Consider the following 19,605-nt stretch of genomic DNA (forward strand, 5'->3'; position numbering starts at 1 on the left):
GGAGGATCAATTTATTTAGACGTTCCCCATTGCCGAGAAACCACCATATAGGTAAGGTGAGATTTTATTTAGTACACACAAAAACAGTATTGCTGTTTTTGTCCTTTTAAGTGGGGCACCAAAGGAATTTTCACCCTGGGCTCTACTTGGACTAGAACCGGCCCTGATATGACACACCGGCCCTGATATGACACACAAGGTCCCCCTCCTACAGGTGACTTAAACCGGATTAATGAGGACAGGCCGTCCATGATGATGGAAGGATCGCCGATGCGGTGGCAAGCACATCCTTGCCACCACTGCACACACACACCGCCCCCCTAAAGCAAGAGTCTAGATGTGCCCCTGCACACACTCACAAATTACTAAACACATTCACAATAAATACTTACACACACCGCTGCTGCAGGAGGCTGGGCATCGCGTGAATAATTAAGCTAATTTGGAACTTCCAATTGCTTAATTAGTCATTAGGGGGGGTGCCACCGGGATCCCAGAGCATTTCCCGGCTATTTTTCCTAAAAATATAGATCTTAGAAAAAATTGGTCGTGCTTTGGGGGTGCTAAAAAAAAAACTCCCAGCGCTCAAAAACTGAAACACCTTGCACCTAATTGAATAGTAATAATCCTGTACCTGCAGGAAAAGTACCGCAGGTGTGGGATTTTTGCTATTCTCGCACCTAATTGAATTCTCCAGGCAATTAATCATCAGCATGTTGCTTTGTTGCAGGTAGTTCATCTTCTACCCAGGTTGGTCTATCCCCATTGACTAGGTTCCAATTTGTGCCGGTTTTAAAGCGCAGCATTTGGCCTCTTTGGACGCTCATTGCTGTTCACAGCAGTGTATATATCTTATATATAAAATTGATTGGTCTATTTGTTTTCATGTCTGTCTGGTTATGTATTCGGACACCCCTGCACCGACTGGGATGAAACCAACGTTAGGTGGTCCAGTTGGAACCTGGCCAGGTTTTACGTGGGTTAGGGTCCCGGTCGAAACTCCTGTTGGTTTACGCTGGGCAGAACTTTGACCCGGGGAGCCTGTTCTGTGCCTTCCACTGGATGGATTTGGACGACATCACATAATAATCTTAAAACAAATATTACTTTAACTGTAATATATTTTACATTAAATTATATCATTGTTTTCCATTTTATAGATAAATTAATAGCAATAGAACTTCTTAATTCAACATTTTTTTTCCAGTTATTGTAACTTCTGTTGTATTCTCAAATACACTAAACAATCTTAACAACAAAACTTTTTATGAAATAATTAACCACTTATTCATCCAACTCATTGATAACTTAATAACTTGAAGATACAATGCTGGGTACTTCAGCTAGTGTATAATATACAGTATATAGAATAGAATGAAATAACAAAGGGCCATACCTCTGCTAAATAATGTGTTACTCCATACTGCTGTGACAGGTAAACTTTTTTCATAATCCTGTGGGAAGGTGGTACAAGGGGGTGGTACACTAATGGCAAGGGGGCATGGCCTAATGTAAGGACATGTGGCCACTCCTACTTTCAAAACTCCCCCAAAAACAGTTTCGTGGCACCAGGGCTAGGCCTTGTCAGGGTGACTCCAGGTAACCCTCACTCTAGCTAGACACAGTTCAGCTGCCTAGTCACCCGCCAACTAACTGGAATCGGTCGCCCCACCCACAAGAGCAGACAGTGTTTTATACTTCATCCAATCACTACAAGCCAATCACATAAAACAACAAATCAATTACATTCATGTGGTGCACCTGTGTGTTTGTGTGCTGCAAGAGAAACCTAGAAGGAATTTAACCTAATTCTGGGATTTTTACTAGAGATGTGCGGTTCGGTTCTCCAGAAATCGTAATCCACCGTAATTTCGGGAATCCAGACAGATCCAGGTTGCGGTTCTAATCTCCTAAAGAGATCTGGATGAATCCGATTTGTGGTTCTGATCTTCCAGCCGTTCGGAATTCGGATTTTAAATCCAAATTTCGGGTTTTGGATTGCAAAAATTACAAGATTTTAGCTGTTAAAAAAAACTTGTTATCATTTAAAATCCAGATCCAAAACCAAAATCAAAACACGGGGGTCAGCGCACATCTCTTTTACCTATCTCCTTGTGGAGAAGATGTACTAAGCCTTGGAGAGTGATAAAGTACTAACCAATCAGATCCTGTCACTTTACAGGCTGTGTTTGAAAAATGACAGTTAGGAGCTGATTGGTTGGTACTTTATATCTCTCTCTCACACTTCAAGGCTTAGTACATTTCTCCCTGTATGAGAGGTGTGGCAAATAACCTCTTTGCCACTATATATAGGTTTTCATGTATCTGGGCAATTATCTATATTTGTATTTATCATGGCATTTAATGGTATAATTATAGAGCTGGAAAATGAATTAATATTTACCTGAACAATTATGTGTTTTAATTTAGTGTGTGTGCCTGCTCCTCCAGCTCTAATAGTAAGTGTCTGATATAGCCACCATCATATATGCTATAACTGTACATTATGCTGATGAACAACAGCCCCTATATCTTCTCTGCCATGACTCAGTGCCTGCACTGGAATTGATGTTACGATGAGCAAGAGTGGACCTGTCACATGCTCAAGAAAGGAGCCAGAGAGAAACCTCCTACTGCAGATTGTACTTCTGAGGATGGGAATTGTCCTCACAGGGCCTGATTCACTACAGTTCACTATTCTGTTAATAATCACGCAATGCAGTTGCTAAAATCAGCAGCGACATGTAAATGTTTGCATACGCATTACGATCGCAGCCTGATATAAGGACGCCCACTTCCACATACTCACATCCGTATACTTGGCCAACATAGAGAAACAATCGGTAATATCGAGTAACATCGGACAGTTAATGAAGCCCTGACCTTACTCAGAGATTGCTTACTTCAGCGCATGCTATGAGGCATCAGGCACCATCTGGTATCGCAGTGGCTAATTTATGCATGCCCCTGCAACGGCGTTGAAACGGACTGGCACGCCTGCGTTTGCCCAACCACCCCCACGTCACCACCCACAAACGGCACTCCTGTCAATCACTCTGCCATGGGTCTGCGTCTCCTCTGCGATCGCTGTCCTGATCACAGTGGGTAGTTAACGCATGCGCAGTACGCAACAATCAACTGTTTGCGTGTTTATAAGCAACTGCGTTCCTCGCTGAATCAGGCCCACAGATCACCAGGCTGCAACTCCTTGATAAATTATGGTGCAACCACAGATTGCCAGGAAGCAAAAAGCAATGATACTAAACAGGGGCGTATTAAGAGAGGAAGGGACCCTTGTGCTGACTCGGTAGACTCTGGGCACTAGTAAACTCTAGCGCTGTGCTAGAGTCTACTGCTCATGCAAAGGACACTAGGGAAATAGCGCGACAGCCATTTTCTCGTTGAATTCCCTACTGTGCATGGTGACTTGTACAGCGGGGGAAAATGGCCACTGTGCTGGTGAATTGTACAGCTCTTCTACTACCGATGTGTGACTTTGGATAGGTAAGAAATGGGTGCAGGGTGCGCCACTGATACTGAACTCTGGAGAAAGGTCATTATTGATGAATAATATACCCATTAATCTCTAAAGTTGTTTTCCTCTGGCATCTATGGCAAGAAAAAAGATATATTGTATACAGTATATGAGGCAGAATAATGTCCACCAAGAAAATATTAGCACAAAAAGGAGTTAAAACTTTATAAATAAAAGTAATTTGCTTTGACATTTGCTTTCAGAATGTGCTGTGCTTGAGATCATTGCAGAAATCATTTGGTTATTTGCATACAATTTCAAAGATTTCAGAGTATTTGTGTGCAAAGCACATAATTTCACATGGTAAATAATGCTTATAATAACATTTCACATGAAAGATAAAAGCTGTATTTGTAATACTGCATGTTGGAATAAGACACTTTATAATTCAATCCAAGCAGTCATAAGCACCAACCTCCTTTATAACTGTACATAACCTTATCATACTAACATTGGACCTCTTTTCTTCTTTTGTTTTATTTACGATGATATAATTAAAGTGTTTTTATATTTTCTATATAATGAAAGCATCAGAATTGTCATGGAAGACCTAAGGCAAGTGTTATTGTAATTTATTAAATATGACACATATAGACACATATAGACTTCCTGCTTTTAAAAATGTCAGGTGTTGTATAAATTTCAGATTAGAACTTAAACTTCTGCTCACTGGACACTCCATAAATATTTAAATGGAGAAAATCTGTCTCCTAGAATTTACTGTGCAGCATTTCTTTTTAATTTTGAACAGCCAATTCCCCCCACTCCTCTTTAACTAACCAATAGAATTCTCATTCATCATGCTGTCAGTCATGGTTGAGCTTCTTGAAGGTTAAATCAAGAGAAATTAGACCATACCCTTGATCCTCTTGGATTATTATCATGCATTTCTGTGGCAGTTTCCCATGATGACATTTTTGTTCCTTCTGGTTACATAAGGGAACTTTTGTCTGAGTTTTTTTAATGCACTTTTTTAATAGAAAAAGGTCAAGAAAGTTTCTTTCCTAGACCCATTGCTTATGCTTAATGAGACTGACTATGCATAGAGCAATGATAAAAAAAAGAATAGTATTATAGATAGAGATGAGCAGTTATGTTTCCCTGGAAACCAAACACACCCAAACTTAAGGGAAATGAGTGATTCCAAGTCCCGGCCCGGGTCTTCCTGCCAAGTTGGGATCACAAAACGAGGCAAAATGTCATCTTCCCGGCGTTGGAGCTCGTGTGCTTTGGATTGCATATAAAAGTCGCTCCCTTGTGATCAGGCACCATTTCACACAAGACTCTGCAAGGAGAGAGTGTGGGAATGTGGACTGCAGCACTGTGAGGCACTAAAAATGCCATTAGGACTGGAGCACTGTGTTAAAGACAGTAAAGGCTGACCATGTAATGACCATGTAGTTTAAAACAACGCCATTAGGAGCAGTGTGTTTAACTTAAAGAGGCAGTGTGTCATTTAAAAAAAAACATAGAGGCACTGTGGATGGTGGGTTGCAGCACTGTGAGGCACTAAAAATGTCATTAAGATTGAAGGACTGTGTTAAAGCCAGTAGAGGGGCACTGTGCCATTAAAAAAAAGCATAGAGGCACTGTTGAATGTGCTGCAGCACTATGAGGCACTAAAAACACCATTTGGACTAAAGCATTATGGTACCATTACTAGGAGCGCTGTGAGTTGATATACTGTAAATCAGTCAATAGAAGTGCAGATAGGAGAGCAGGAGCAGCAACCCAGTGCTAGTGCTGTGGCTGCTGCCAGACGTGATAGTAGTTCCACATCTATTAGAAAGTGCACCTGAAATTTAAACATTATTTCACAATGTTAAAGAAAACGTCACCTCTAATAATAAAGGGAAAATTTACTGCCAAAAATACGTACAATTTCCAACATTCCATACACCACACACATGGCAAGGAAAGGCTCAGGCTTTGGCCTTACTTTGCAAATGGTGGTCCTGCTACTGCTCTTTCATGCACTAGAATGCCTATTGTTGAAGCAAGGGCCAAACACAGGCATCTTCTGAAACCTCACATGCAACACTTTTTCACTCTAAGGGCCTGATTCAGACCCGGTAGCTAGCAAGCGATCGCTCGTTGCCGGCGATGTTTGCTAATGTGCACATGCAGGGCCGGATTAACAATGGGGCGGGTGGAGCTACAGCTCCAGGCCTCCCATTGAAAATAGGCCCACACCGAGTGCAGGCAGGAAAAAAAAGTTTTTTCTTTCCTGTCAACACTAAGGAACAGCTCAGCAAGCTCTCTCACCTAATGGCTGTCATAAATAGAGCTTAGCCCATTCTGACCTCCCCGGTCCCCACCCGTTCCCCTCCTCTTGGAGGATCGACAGGTCAGGACAAAGCCCCGCCCACCCGCGGGCCGCTGAAGCCCCGGCCACCTCGGAAGCCCCGCCGAAGCTCCACCTCCATTATACCGAGGCTCCGCCTCCTGAACCATCCTACTCCAAAGCGGTGTCAAGCGCCTAGTTGAAGAGGGAAGGCAGCTCAGCCAAGCATGTTAGGATTAGCTTTACTCAGGTCAGTGTAATGTCTGGCCTCTGTCTACTCTATATATGTATGTAATTATCTATTATCTATCTATAATATTAGGTGGGTATAAGAGCTTGTGTATCTACACATATATATATATATATACACCCACACGTATATGTGTGTGTGTGTGTATATATGTGTATATATATATATATATACATACACACACATGTACTGTATATATGTGTATATATATGCACATACTTGTTTGTGTGTGTATATATATGTATGTATGTGTGTAAATGTATGTTTGTGTATATGTATGTTTATATACACACACGTGTATATATGCACGTACTTGTGTCTGTGTGTATGTGTGTATATATATATGCGTGTGTATATATATATATATATATATATATATACATATATGTACGTACTTGAGTGTGTGTATATGTATGTGTGTAAATGTATGTTTGTGTATATGTATGTGTATACACAGACACACACGTGTATATATGCACGTACTTGTGTCTGTGTGTATATATATGCGTGTGTATGTATATATATATATATATATATATATATATACATATATGTACGTACTTGTGTGTGTATATGTATGTGTGTAAATGTATGTTTGTGGATATGTATGTGTATATACACACACACACAGGTGTATATATGCACGTACTTGTGTCTGTGTGTGTGTATATGTATGTGTGTGTATGTATATATATACATATATGTACGTACTTGTGTGAATATATGTATGTGTGTGTATATGTATATATATACACACACGTGTATATATATGCACGTACGTGTGTGCGTATATATACATACACACACATGGTGGTAAATAGGGATGGTACAGGAGCTTCAGACACATTTAAGGGGACTGAAGCGGATGTGGAATGATATGTAAACATTCATCATGTTAATAGGAGAATGTCAAGATGGTCATAATGTAGAAGTTGTCCGTGTCGAACATTCATGTAGATAGTGATGGAATGTCGACATATCATCCCTGTTGGCCCAGCGCTCACTGACCTGCTCCTAATGGCTGCAGTGACTCCAGCACGGCTTCTGGATTGGGTCATGACCTCACTAACCCTAATGCCTACCCCTTACCTTATAATGCCTTTCCCTAACCTCCTCCCCCCGCAGTCTAACTGTAACCTCCCCCTAGTGCCTAACCCTATCCTCCTCCCCCCGTAGCCTAACTCTAACCTTCCCCTAGTGCCTAACCCCCCCATGTAGCCTAACCCTAATGTCGACATTTTCATGACTGTCAACATACTACACCACACCTGCTTCAGTCCCCTTAAGTGTGCCTCAAGCCCCTGTACCTACACAATTTACGTGTATGTGGGTGTGTATGTGGGTGTGTATGTATGTACACACCCACATACACATATATATATAGCAGTCAAATGGGCGGCACTCTGGACGGCTTTTATAAAACACACTAAAACTCAGTTTAAGTTATCAACGCTTCAGAACTTGTATTTATTCTTTCGTCAGGATTACTGAAAGGATGAATACAAGTTCTGAAATGTTGTTAACTTAAATGGATTTTAATGTGTTTTATACAAGTCATCCAGAGTGCCGCCCATTCGACTGCTACATGGTTCCCGCCCTTCACAGCCAGAGGTAATTAGGAGGGCACCAGACGCTATAGCACTATACTTTGCACAGGAGTGCTGGCCTACACATGCACAGTCAGCGGCATAGCAGGGCTAACTCCGGAGCACCTTGTGCCAGCCCCGTGCCTCTTAAGTGCGTAACGTCATGCCGTTGCGTAGAGGTACTGAGGCCACCGGCACCTGAAAATGCAGCACTGCCTGGAGCGTCCTGGGAGAATGCTGCACTGGCCACACCCCTATGTAAACCACAACCACACCGCACTGGTCATGGCCCCACATTACCAGTCACACTGCTACGGCACTTGTCCCACCCCCTTCAGCGGCATACAATAGGCCCATCATAAATTTCAGCTCCAGGCCCATGTGGACATTAATCTGGCACTGTGCACATGCGTATACATCGCAGTGTGCATGCACAAACTAGTATGAGCGATTGGGAAGCGCTCGCTCGCCCAGCAAAGACAGCCCAGTGGAATGAGTGACAGGAGAAGCCATTTGTGGGTGGTGACAGGGGCAGGCCACTGGAAACGGGGGAGTGGAGTTGCGAATGCAGGCGTGCCTGAGCATCTTGACACCATTTCAGAGGCGTGCATAATTAGCAGGCAGCATCATAGTACATGTCACCTGGTTGAATTATACACTGAAGTGCTCGCAGTGCTTGTGGTAGGGTACAGTCAACCGTAAGTGCTGCAGTCACTTCCAATGCACCTCGATGTACCGATGATTGTATACACTTCCTGGAGATGAAGTGCGCTAATGGGCGTCTTAAGACAGGCTGGTGGATGTCTGCATACACAAAGTGATTGCACGCCAAGACATAGTGGGCATGCTTATGCCTTGCCGTGCGATATCCTGCCTTGACGTTGCTTAGCTGAATTTGCATATGCTGGGAGCGAACATCCGCATCTAGCGAGTGGGCCTGAATCAGGGCCTAAGTATTTATGTGTACACTGTTAAAACAGGAAAATCAGTTAAAAAAAAAACTAAGGCTGAAGAAAAAACCGGGTGTTCAGAAACTTCACAAATCCCTGAAGAGAGTCTAAGTGTGTCCACGAGTGCTATGTGTGAGTCTGACATTTCTGACACTGTAATCATAGAGAAGCCTCTTTCCACCATTTCCATACCCTCTGCAAATGTGGGGATCAGCAGCAGTAAAAGTATCAGTAGTGACTTAGAAATTGAGGATGCTACTGTAGAAGTGCAACAGGATGAGGGGGATATTTGTTTATCTGACACTAATGAGAATGTTAATGAGGATATTGTTGTGTCAAAGCAAGTCAGCCACCAGTGCCAGCAGTTCTTGCTCGTGATATAAAGAAGGCCTTTGTCATGTCTGGGCATAAGACCAGAAAATCCACCTATTTCATGTGGAATTAATTTTACTCAAATCCTGACAACATTTGTCAAACCATCTGTACTGTTTGTGAAGCTGAAGTTAGTAGATGTAGGGACGTTAATCATCTAGGAACCTCCACCCTGTTACATTAACTTGACTTTGCAGCGAGTTCATGCAAATTATTTGGGAAAATCTCAAAAATCCTGCAAAATAATGCCAAGCAGTCCAGCATCAGCTAACAGCAGCATGGATAGATTCCAGCACATGCAATCTTCCCGGCCAATACCTTCATCATTAATCTCAAGTATTATTTTGACTACTTATAGTTGGAGTGTGGCCATTATTTATTATAAAGTTCTTTGTTGACAAGAAGAAAGTATCTTCACTGGTCTACCTAATGTAAAAGTATACTTTTTCTTTCACAGACTCTCTTGCAACACTGGGTAGCCTAGAGTACAGGTTTTGGCAGAGCTTTGAAATTATACTTTTAACAGGATGTGATTTGTTGGAGAATGGTCTGACAAGTATTAATTAATCAATGTTTTTTTTTTCCTGGCTTCCACTAAATAGTACTCCACCTTAATTTACCTGAGCTGGCCTCAAGCCTCTGATCTAGTTCTTTATTAATGAAATATTATATAGTATTGTATAGTTTATATTAAACTGCCATTCTGTCACTGCAGTGACACTATGTTTTCTAGTTGTGCCAGGTGTTTGTGCCACTGCTCTATAGCTTAGTTTAGCCAGTGAGCTCATTGCAGCCTTTTGCCAATATGGGTGAAAACTAAAAACAATATTGTAAATTATGAGGTGGTCAGAACTGACTGGAAATTACTAAACATTATTGTGATTAATAATACTGTAAGAACAAAAACCGGGCCAAAGCCATAATTTTAGCTGTTTTTATAAGTAAAAAAAAAAAGATTCAAAACACTTGAGTGTGCTTTTGGCAAAACCAAAACAGGACGATGAATTAGAACCAAAACACAGGGGTTTTGCGCACAGCTCTTCCCTCAAATTGGCTTTGTAGTTGTCTCTGCCCTCTTAGCACACCTTGTCATACATAAACTCAATGTCAGAGGTCAGATAATATATAAATGAACCATGACTTAACTATAAACCTATGTTAAATGAAGACACAAGACAGCTTTATTTATTATAAACTAGCTGAAGTATCTGGCATTGCCCAGGTTTAAATCTACACGTTAAGTTTTATTATGCAATGCTGTCAAAATCCATCCAGTGGAAGGCCTTGTACAGGTTCCCTGAGTCAAAGGTTTTCCCGGAGCACTCCACCGTGAGGTCTGACCAGAATCCCAACCACTCCATTAGCATCCCAGACCAATTGCTACCCATCTGTGAATTTTTTATCCAAATCCATCCAGTGGAAGGCCTAGAACAGGCTCCCCAGGTCAAAGTTCTGCCCAGCATCCCCGGGTCAAAGTTCTGCCTAGCGTACACCAACAGGAGGTCTGACCAGGACCTCAACCCCCTAGTATGTCTTCTGAGATTCAATGTTACCACTCTGTGAAGTTTTTGTCCAAACCCATTCAGTGGAAGGCTCAGAATAGTCTGCCCAGCGTACCCAATGGGAGATCCGACCGGGACCCTGACCCCCCTAAAACCTGGCCAGGATCCAACTGGACCACCCCACATTGGTTTAATCCGAATCGGTGCAGGGGTGTCTGAATGCATAAGTGGACAAACAAACAAACAGACGAATGCATTTTATATATAAGTTTTATAAACATTACAGATGTATTTTTTAGATTGGATTAATCTAGTTTGCTTTTAGGCCTAATTTAATATTTTGTGAGTTACTGGCAGCAGTCAGAGTTTGGCGATGTAACCACTAGGTCTTGCCTTAAAAAACTGTCTGTTTAAATCTAGCAGCTACATCACCAAAATCTTGCCTATTCTCGCAACTTGCAGGCTATTACATTTAGGCCTTTGGGCCTGATTCAGCAAGGAATGCACACTAGCAGACGTACGCACCCATCCGCTGCGAGATTATGCTAATCAATACATACGCACAGAGACTGCAAGATGCAGACGTCCAGCCCCATATTAAGCCGCCCATTCTCCCTTTACTCACAGCCTGATCAGTATGCAATATAGCGTAAACATCGGTAACATCGAGAGCCATCGGACTCATACGCTCAATAGTGATTGACCTGACCTGCTGCAGGATTTTGTCCGCTTCCTGTGTACAGCTTACGGTATGGCTGCATATGCCACCGCACTGCCTTAATTATGCACTCCCCTATAACGGCGTTATAACACCTGCATTTGCCTGACCAGCCCCCATAAAAGGCACCTTCTGTCAATCAATATCGGAAGGGTCTGCGTACACACTACGTGTAGTCTGCGTACCATAACCCGATCGCACTGGCTAGTTCGCTCACGCGCAGTGCTATGCATGCACAGAGCAAAAACATTGGCCAAGTGCGTGCATTCTCTCCTTTGTGTTTCTTGCTGAATCAGGCCCTTAGTGTGTTTTTGACAATGGGGATCTGAAGTACAGAGAAACAGTTTCCTAAAGCTGGGTATACACTAGGTTGACGGTTCAGCCGATCAGACGACCCGCCAACCTATCCAGAGCCGGATTTAGACCTCATGGGGCCCTAGGCAAGATACCAGTTTGGGGCCCCCCTGCCTCAAACAATCCATAGCACTTTATTTGTGTTCCTGAATCATGCAAGGCATCCCTACCCTAATCCTGACCCTAACCATAACCTCTAACCATAATACCCTAACCGCTAAACCCTACTCCATCCTTAATGCACCAACTCAAACACCTAACCCAGAGCCAGCCCTAGCCAATTTGGTGCCCTAGGCAAAATTTTGACTGGTGCCCCCCTAGCAGATAATCCCACCACCAATCTTATATACACACACATTATATATTATATATATGTCCATCCATATGTTTTTACACACATATATATATATATATATATACAGTACAGTATATATGGAATGGGATTGAAATGTCGGTGACTGTTTAGCTGCCGGTACAAATCCCAGCAGCAGATGGCCGACAGAGGAGATCCCGACAGAGGTAAGTATGTTCAATATTTCTAACCTCCCCTTAGGGGGGTGCCTGACCCTAACCTCCCCCCTAGTGCCTAACCCTAACCTCCCACCCTAGGGTTGCCTAAATCTAACACCCCCCCGCACCCTAAACCTAACCCTCCCAGGGGGGGTACCTAACCCTAACCTCCCCACCTAGTGCCTAACTCCCCCTTTCCCCAGGCTAACCTTCCCCGGGGGAGGTGCCTAACCCTAGTACCACTTATAAACATTACTACACACAAAATTAGTGCCCCTTATAACACATTATGCCATGCAGTAGTAGCGCTCTTTATAACACATTATGCCATGCAATAGTAGCGCTCTTTATAACACATTATGCCATGCAGTTGTAGCGCTCTTTATAACACATTATGCCATGCAGTAGTAGCGCTCTTTATAACACATTATGCACATAGTAATGCCCCTTATACATATTATGCCACACACAGTAATGCCCTTTACAAGTGATGCCACACAGTAATACCCTCTACAAAATTACAGTAGCACCGTGCAGCCATTTCAAATCTGACGCTGTCCGTGAACCAGTCAGGAGCTGCCACATCACCAACAAATCCCCCCACTACTCCCATCATCACTGAAACACCCTCACTACTCCCAGCATCACTAACCAACCCCTACTAAGCCCAGCATCACTAACCAACCCCCCCACTACTCCCAGCATCACTAACCAACCCCCCACTACTCCCAGCATCACTAACCAACCCCTACTAATCCCAGCATCACTAACAAACCCCCCCACTACTCCCAGCATCAATAACCAACCCCCCACTACTCCCAGCATCACTAACCACCCCCCACTACTCCCAGCATTACTAACCAGCCCCCCCACTACTCCCGGCATCAATAACCAGCCCCCCACTACTCCCAGCATCAATAACTACCCCACACTACTCCCAGCATCAATAACTACCCCCCACTACTCCCAGCATCACAAACAACCCTTCCCCCACTACTCCCAGCATCACTAACAACCCTCCCCCCACTACTCCCAGAATCACTAACCAGCCCCCCTCCACTACTCCCAGCATCAATAACAACCCCCCACTACTCCCAGCATCACTAACCACCCCCCCACTACTCCCAGCACCACTAACCAGCTCCGCCCACTACTCCCAGCATCACTAACCAAGCACCCACTACTCCCAGCATCACTAACCAGTCCCCCCAGCTACTCCCAGCATCACTAGCCATCCCCCACTACTCCTGGCATCACTAACCAACCCCTCCCACTACTCCCGGCATCAATAACAACCCCCCACTACTCCCTGCATCAATAACTACCCCCCACTACTCCCAGTATCAATAACTACCCCCCACTACTCCCAGCATCACTAACAACTCTCCCCCCACTACTCCCAGCATCATTAACAACCCTCCCCCCACTACACCCAGCATCACTTACAACCCTCCCCCCACTACTCCCAGCATCACTAACCAGCCCCCCCACTACTCCCAGCATCACTAACAACCCTCCCCTCACTACTCCCAGCATCACTAACCAGCCCCCCCACTACTCCCAGCATCACTAACCAACCCCCCACTATTCCCAGCATCACTAACATACCTCCCTCCATTAATCTCTGCACCACTAACAACCCCCCACTACTCACAGCATCACTCTCCACCCCCCACTACTCCCAGCATCGCTAACCAGCCCCCCACTACTCCCAGCATCACTAACCAGCCCCTCCACTACTCCCAGCATCACTAACATACCTCCCTCCATTACTCTCTGTACCACTAACAACCCCCATTCACGACTCCTTGCACCACTATCAACCTCTTCCCCCTAAGCACACCCCCTCCGATCCCTGCATCACTTACAAAATCACTCCAAAAAATATTCCTACCTTTGAGTAAACAGCCTCTGTCGCTTGTTTCTTTGAGCAGGATGCAGGAGACAATGAGGAAGCAAGACGTGCACTGTGCACAAAGCCCCCAAGTTCCTCTTCGCGCCTGCCGTCGGAGCGTGATGTGACATCATGAAGTCACTTTCACGCTCCTAACATGACCGGCCATCCACTGCGCTGCCCAATCGGAGAGCTCCGATCGAGGCAGCGCGCTGGGAGAGAGGAAGGGTAGCAGCACCGGGGTTGACAGCACGGTAGGTGGAGGCAGCGGCTGGCAGGGGGGAGGCAGCGGCAGAGCCCTGGAATGCCCCTAGGGCATTCCAGTCACCCTTAGGCATTGGCTTATAATGCCTATACCTAGGCCGGCTCTGACCTAACCTGACACTAATACCCTAACCCAAACTAATACACCAACCCTAATACCTTATCCCTAATGCCATAAGCCAAACTAAACCTAATATCCTAAGGTTTTACTCATCATTATCCAATGAATACATCACATAAGCCTGAGGAGTGCTAAGGATTAGAAGGTGGCTGCGAGGTGACAACTGCAGTGGGGGTTGTGGTCATGCCCAGTATTGTGTGTGACTGTGCTCAGCTGAGTACAATGATGGGGCTGAGTCATCACCATTTCTCCTCCCCCACTTTTTTTTTAAAGTACACTATAGGATTTATTTTTGTAATGGTAGGTGGGGAGTGGACAGGACTGCATTATAGTATATTACAAGTAACTAACATGAAAATACAATCATCCTGGATTGATGTACTAATAATACTAATAATATCATGATCATCATAATGTATATTACTATATGCTTGTAATATAAGGCAGTCCTGTCCACTTCCCAGACCCCATCTATCATAAAAAAAATAAATCCTACATAATTCAATCTATAGTAGAGTAGTTGAGAATAGCACAGTACTTGACCCTACTTGCCTGGCTGCTGTGATTCCCTGAGATCTGGATCTTCGGTCACTGTCTCACTCAGCCAGACTCTGCCTCGGCCTGTCCCTCTGCTCCTCGCTGGGTGCCACCGATGTGTGCTGCTGGTGGCAAGCTGCAAGTCTGGCAGTCAGTTGCAGAGGCTGCTGTGCTGGGGGTGGGCTGGAGCTCGATGGGGCTGGTCAGAGGACCCGATGACCCTCCTCCTCCCTCTTATGCATAGTCACTCTGTGACAATGCATACAGTGGCACTACAGCAGGACTCGTACAGTGCTCCTCTGGGAGCATTTTGACCGGCCAGATTTCTTGGGGAAAAAGGGCCCATCCAGGACCCCACGAGTCAAAAGGGGCCCATCCACGGGCCCCTTGGGACTTGCAGGGCCCTAGGCGAGCGCCTAGGTTGCCTTGTGGGAAATCCGGGCCTGAACCTATCTGACGATTGGTAAATGAATACACATTTACCAATTGTCTGCTTGATGTGCCGGGCTTGACAGCTCAACTGGGCAGGTATTTAAATTACCCGCCCAGTTGAGCTGTCATTCACTGCCGGGTCCCTGCACCATGTGTACACAATATCGGCGGGTTGCCCTTACACACTAGCAGATGGCTGATATATATTTCAGATATATCGACCATCAGCTGTGTCATGCACAGCAGATCGAATATGTCCGTGAATGATGTTGTTCACAGACATATCTGCTATACACACCCGGTGATGCACTATAGATATATCTCCCGTTCAATGGAACGGGTGATACATCTATCAGTATGTACCCAACTTTACTGTACTAGCAACAAAACTGTTTTACAAAGTTTATAAATTTAAATGATTAAAGCATTGAAACTCTGTGTAATTTAGGAACCCTTGTTGCTTTATTGAAAGGCTGATCAGGTTTCCAGTTAACTCCAACAGCAAATCTTGCGTATTTAACCAATGTATCATTGTGCTATAGCAAATACAAATATTGTTAGTCTTGATTAATCTTGATTAGCTTTATTGACATTTGTTAAGTAATTTGTCAGACTTCAACAATGCTCGTTTATCTAAAGGGTCACATAGGGTAATAACAAGACCACACAATTCTGAAATTTCATCAAATGAATAAAAAATATCTTTGTGAAATTCAAAAGAACTGGCCTAGATTATTCGCATGATTTGGGCAAAATGTTTGCCAACCTCTTAAATGTGTACATTGATTCTTCTAGGCTCCCATAAAAGATGACCAAGTCACCATTATACTGTATATGAAAATCCAATATTATTTCCTGCTTGAACAACAAATCTTTTATTGGTACCTTCAGATGGAAGGGTTTGGACTCAAGGTGGGCTCTGTTGGCTTTACTCTGTATTTGTCATGTTACTGCCATTTCAGTGGATATATTCTGGTACGGTGCTTAGAGATCCAGCTATAAGAAATTTTTTTATGTCAAAATATAAATGCAGAAGTCTTTAGAATAAGATTCAAGATGCAAAAGATAGCAGTTAAATCAGATCTTACTTTAAAACACATAATTAAGACTAGATCCCAAGCTAAAAGAAAAGACAAATGCGAAAACAGATGGATTGTAGCTGGAGGACAGGTAATGAATACAGTAAGCAAATATTATAATATAACCAAGATATTGCCCAGTAAATACTTAGGAAGAGGGAAGGTGGAGTGTGTAGAGGTTAAAAATGATTCCATTGCAGCTATACTGTTCATTCATCTGGTAATACTGTACATCATACTTTCCAAAGCATTGATATAAGCAGATTTATAATATTAATGGCTGTCAGGTTGCGGCCTAGGATCGGCTATTACTCACCTCAGTGCTGGCTACCCCTGACCTCCTGAGTGGTCAGATGCCAGGTGCGAGTGACGCGCTGAGGATTATACCTGGGGTCTGCTAGGACATCGATGTGCTCTCTCCGTGATGTGGTTCCTAAAGTTACCGTCATGGACACAGCCATGACAGTCTATATGCTGATTAGCCCTTTGCCCAATGGTAGCATTGGTTGCTGTCAGCTGACACTATCCTCCAATGGACTGCTACCTTAGGATACAACATTGCTTCTAGTGACTTGTTCCTTGTGTTTATCCACGATGTCTGTACTCAGTACGTCTTCTGAGTACAATCTCCTAGAGTCATCTCCTGTGCCAGTTCTGCATCTGAAGCCACAATGTGTGTACTTAGTACATCATCCATGTACCATCTTATAATACCATTCTGAGCCAGTGTTGCATTTGAAGCCAGAGTATGTGTACTCAGTACGTCATCCAAGTACCATCTCATAATATCAGTCTTCTGTGCCAGTTCTGTGTCTGAAGCCGCAGCGTATGTACTTAGTACGTCATCCAAGTACAATCTCCTAGTGCCATTCTCCTGTGTCATCCTTGCGTCTGGATCAACAGAGTGTGTACTCAATACATCACCCCAGTACAAACTTCTAGTATCTCTTTCCTTTGCTTTCCCTGTGATAGTGTTCTTCCATTTTCCCATTTGTGCCGGATACCTGACCAAAGGGCCGCGACCTGCTTGCTGGATGCAGCTTAAGCCCGATCAACAGAGTGTATACTCATTACATTACCCCAGTACAAACTTCCAGTATCTTTTTCCTGTGCTTTCCCTGTGATAGTGTTCTTCCATTTCCCACTTGTGCCAGATACCTGACCAAAGGGCTGCAACCTGCTTGCTGGGTGCAGCTTAAGCCCAAATCCCACTTGGAGGGAACACTGGTGAACACCTCCCAGCAGGGGTGGATTGGGAATTTAAAGTGGCCCTGGAAAAAAGTTAGAAAGTGGCCCCATGCGCGCGCGCCCTAAGCGCGCGCCCGAAAAGTGGGTGTGGCCTTGTGGCAGGGGTGTTGCCTAATGTGAAGTTTTATGCACGCAAGCCACTCCCCCCATTTTCATCATGCTGGGGGAATGCCCACCGCTCCAAAAGCTGATAGCCATGACCCCATTCCTTCTTTCTAGTGAATAAGCACAGCAAAAATGTTAATGACAATGAGTATTTTCTTACCTATATGATTTCTCTGCAACGAGGGAACCTCTGAAAAAATTGATCCTCCCTGGACAGGCAGTGTCTTGAGACGGTATTCACTATTCATGCAGGAGATCACATGGTCTGGAAGCTGCCTGCGTGTGTAGTAATAAAGCCAATGTCATTATCGTTCAACAGAGATTCAATCAGAAGTTTTGGGGCTGGACACAATGTGGGTTTCCCATATCTAACAATTTTATATTAATAAAATATATTTGCTAATTTGGTTCCATTTGCATCAATAATATGGTTTTGTTAGGATTGTTGTCTTACTGAAGATTATTGTCCCCCAGTCTTTTCTTCTCATAGTACCAGTGGTCCTACCATCCTCTATGTGTGTCTCCAGCACCATCGCCTTGGGTGTCCCCAATGCCATCATCCTGCATTTTCCCAGTGCCATCATGCTGCGTCTTCCTAGTGCCATTATCCTGCATCTCCCCAGCAGCATCCTCCTGTCTTGGCACATAATAGCCCCCCTCCCAACACACAAATCATATTCCCATTTCACAGAATAGCCCCCATTCCCACAGACAGATCTCCCCCTAGCACAGCAGATCCCCCTCAGACAGATCATCATCTCCCCCTAGCACAGCATAGTCCCCCTCAGAGATCATCCCCCCTTAGCACAATATAACCCCCCTCCCCCAAGCAGATCATCATCTCCCCTTAGCACATAATTACCCCTCCCCAGGGATAGATCATCATCACCCCTAGTAGAACAGATCCCCATCCCCCTCAGACAATCATTTGTCCTTAGCAAAAAATAGATCCCTCCCCCACAGACAGATCATATTAATATAGAATAACTCCCCCCCCCTCAGATCAGCATTAATTCCCCCCACTCCCTCAGACAGATCTCTATCAGCCACAAAAAAAACCCAAAAGAGACCTGACTCCTGCATGCAGGGGCCGGTGGAAGTCTCCCAGCCAGCCAGCCAGCCCTCCCCCTTTTGCTTCCACTGCGCTGCAGCTAGTTAATTAAACCCAGGTCTCCCAGACAGCCAGCCCCGATTGTCTCCTCTTCACTCTGTCCCTTCCCCAGGCTGTGAAGTTGACACTTCACAGCCTGGAGAGGGGACAGAGTGCAGAGGAGACAATCGGGCTGGCTGCTTGAGCATCCATTAACTTACCCCACCTGCCGCTGGCTGCGGACCCGCGTGGCGCCTGAGCACTCTTCCTCCAAGGTGCTCGCGCGCGGTGTCTGACGTAGTCAGTCCCTCCTGTAAAGCGGCAAAGCCTCTTCTCGCGATAGAGGCAGGCCGCAGGGAGTTGACAGCGGGGCTGTACAGTGAAAAAAAAAGAGCCGGGTGACGCGATTCTGGGGGCGGGGCACAGTTGAGAAGCGGCCCCAAAGACCAATCGGCCCACCGGGATTATCCCCGCTAAAGGTAACGGCCAATCCGCCCCTGCCTCCCAGTAAGGTAGACCCTGCACTTTGGTCAGGTCTAGCCAACATCCAATACAAGTGGATGAGGAAGTAATTTATCCAGGAACCTCACCTCCTGTTCCTTTCCCTACCTGGGTCCACGTCTTCCAATACCTCAGCAGAGAGGCATAGCCTGAGCGTGACAATGGCTCTATTCATGTAGAACATGAAATGGCTACTAAAAAATATCACTATATATCATATCACATTGATGCGATATTTAGTTAAGTTTAGTAGCCATTTATGTACACTAACCT

This window comes from Taudactylus pleione, unplaced genomic scaffold (assembly GCF_031769625.1).
Source record: "Taudactylus pleione unplaced genomic scaffold, aTauple2 ptg000296l, whole genome shotgun sequence".
In the NCBI taxonomy this organism is placed as follows: domain Eukaryota; kingdom Metazoa; phylum Chordata; class Amphibia; order Anura; family Myobatrachidae; genus Taudactylus; species Taudactylus pleione.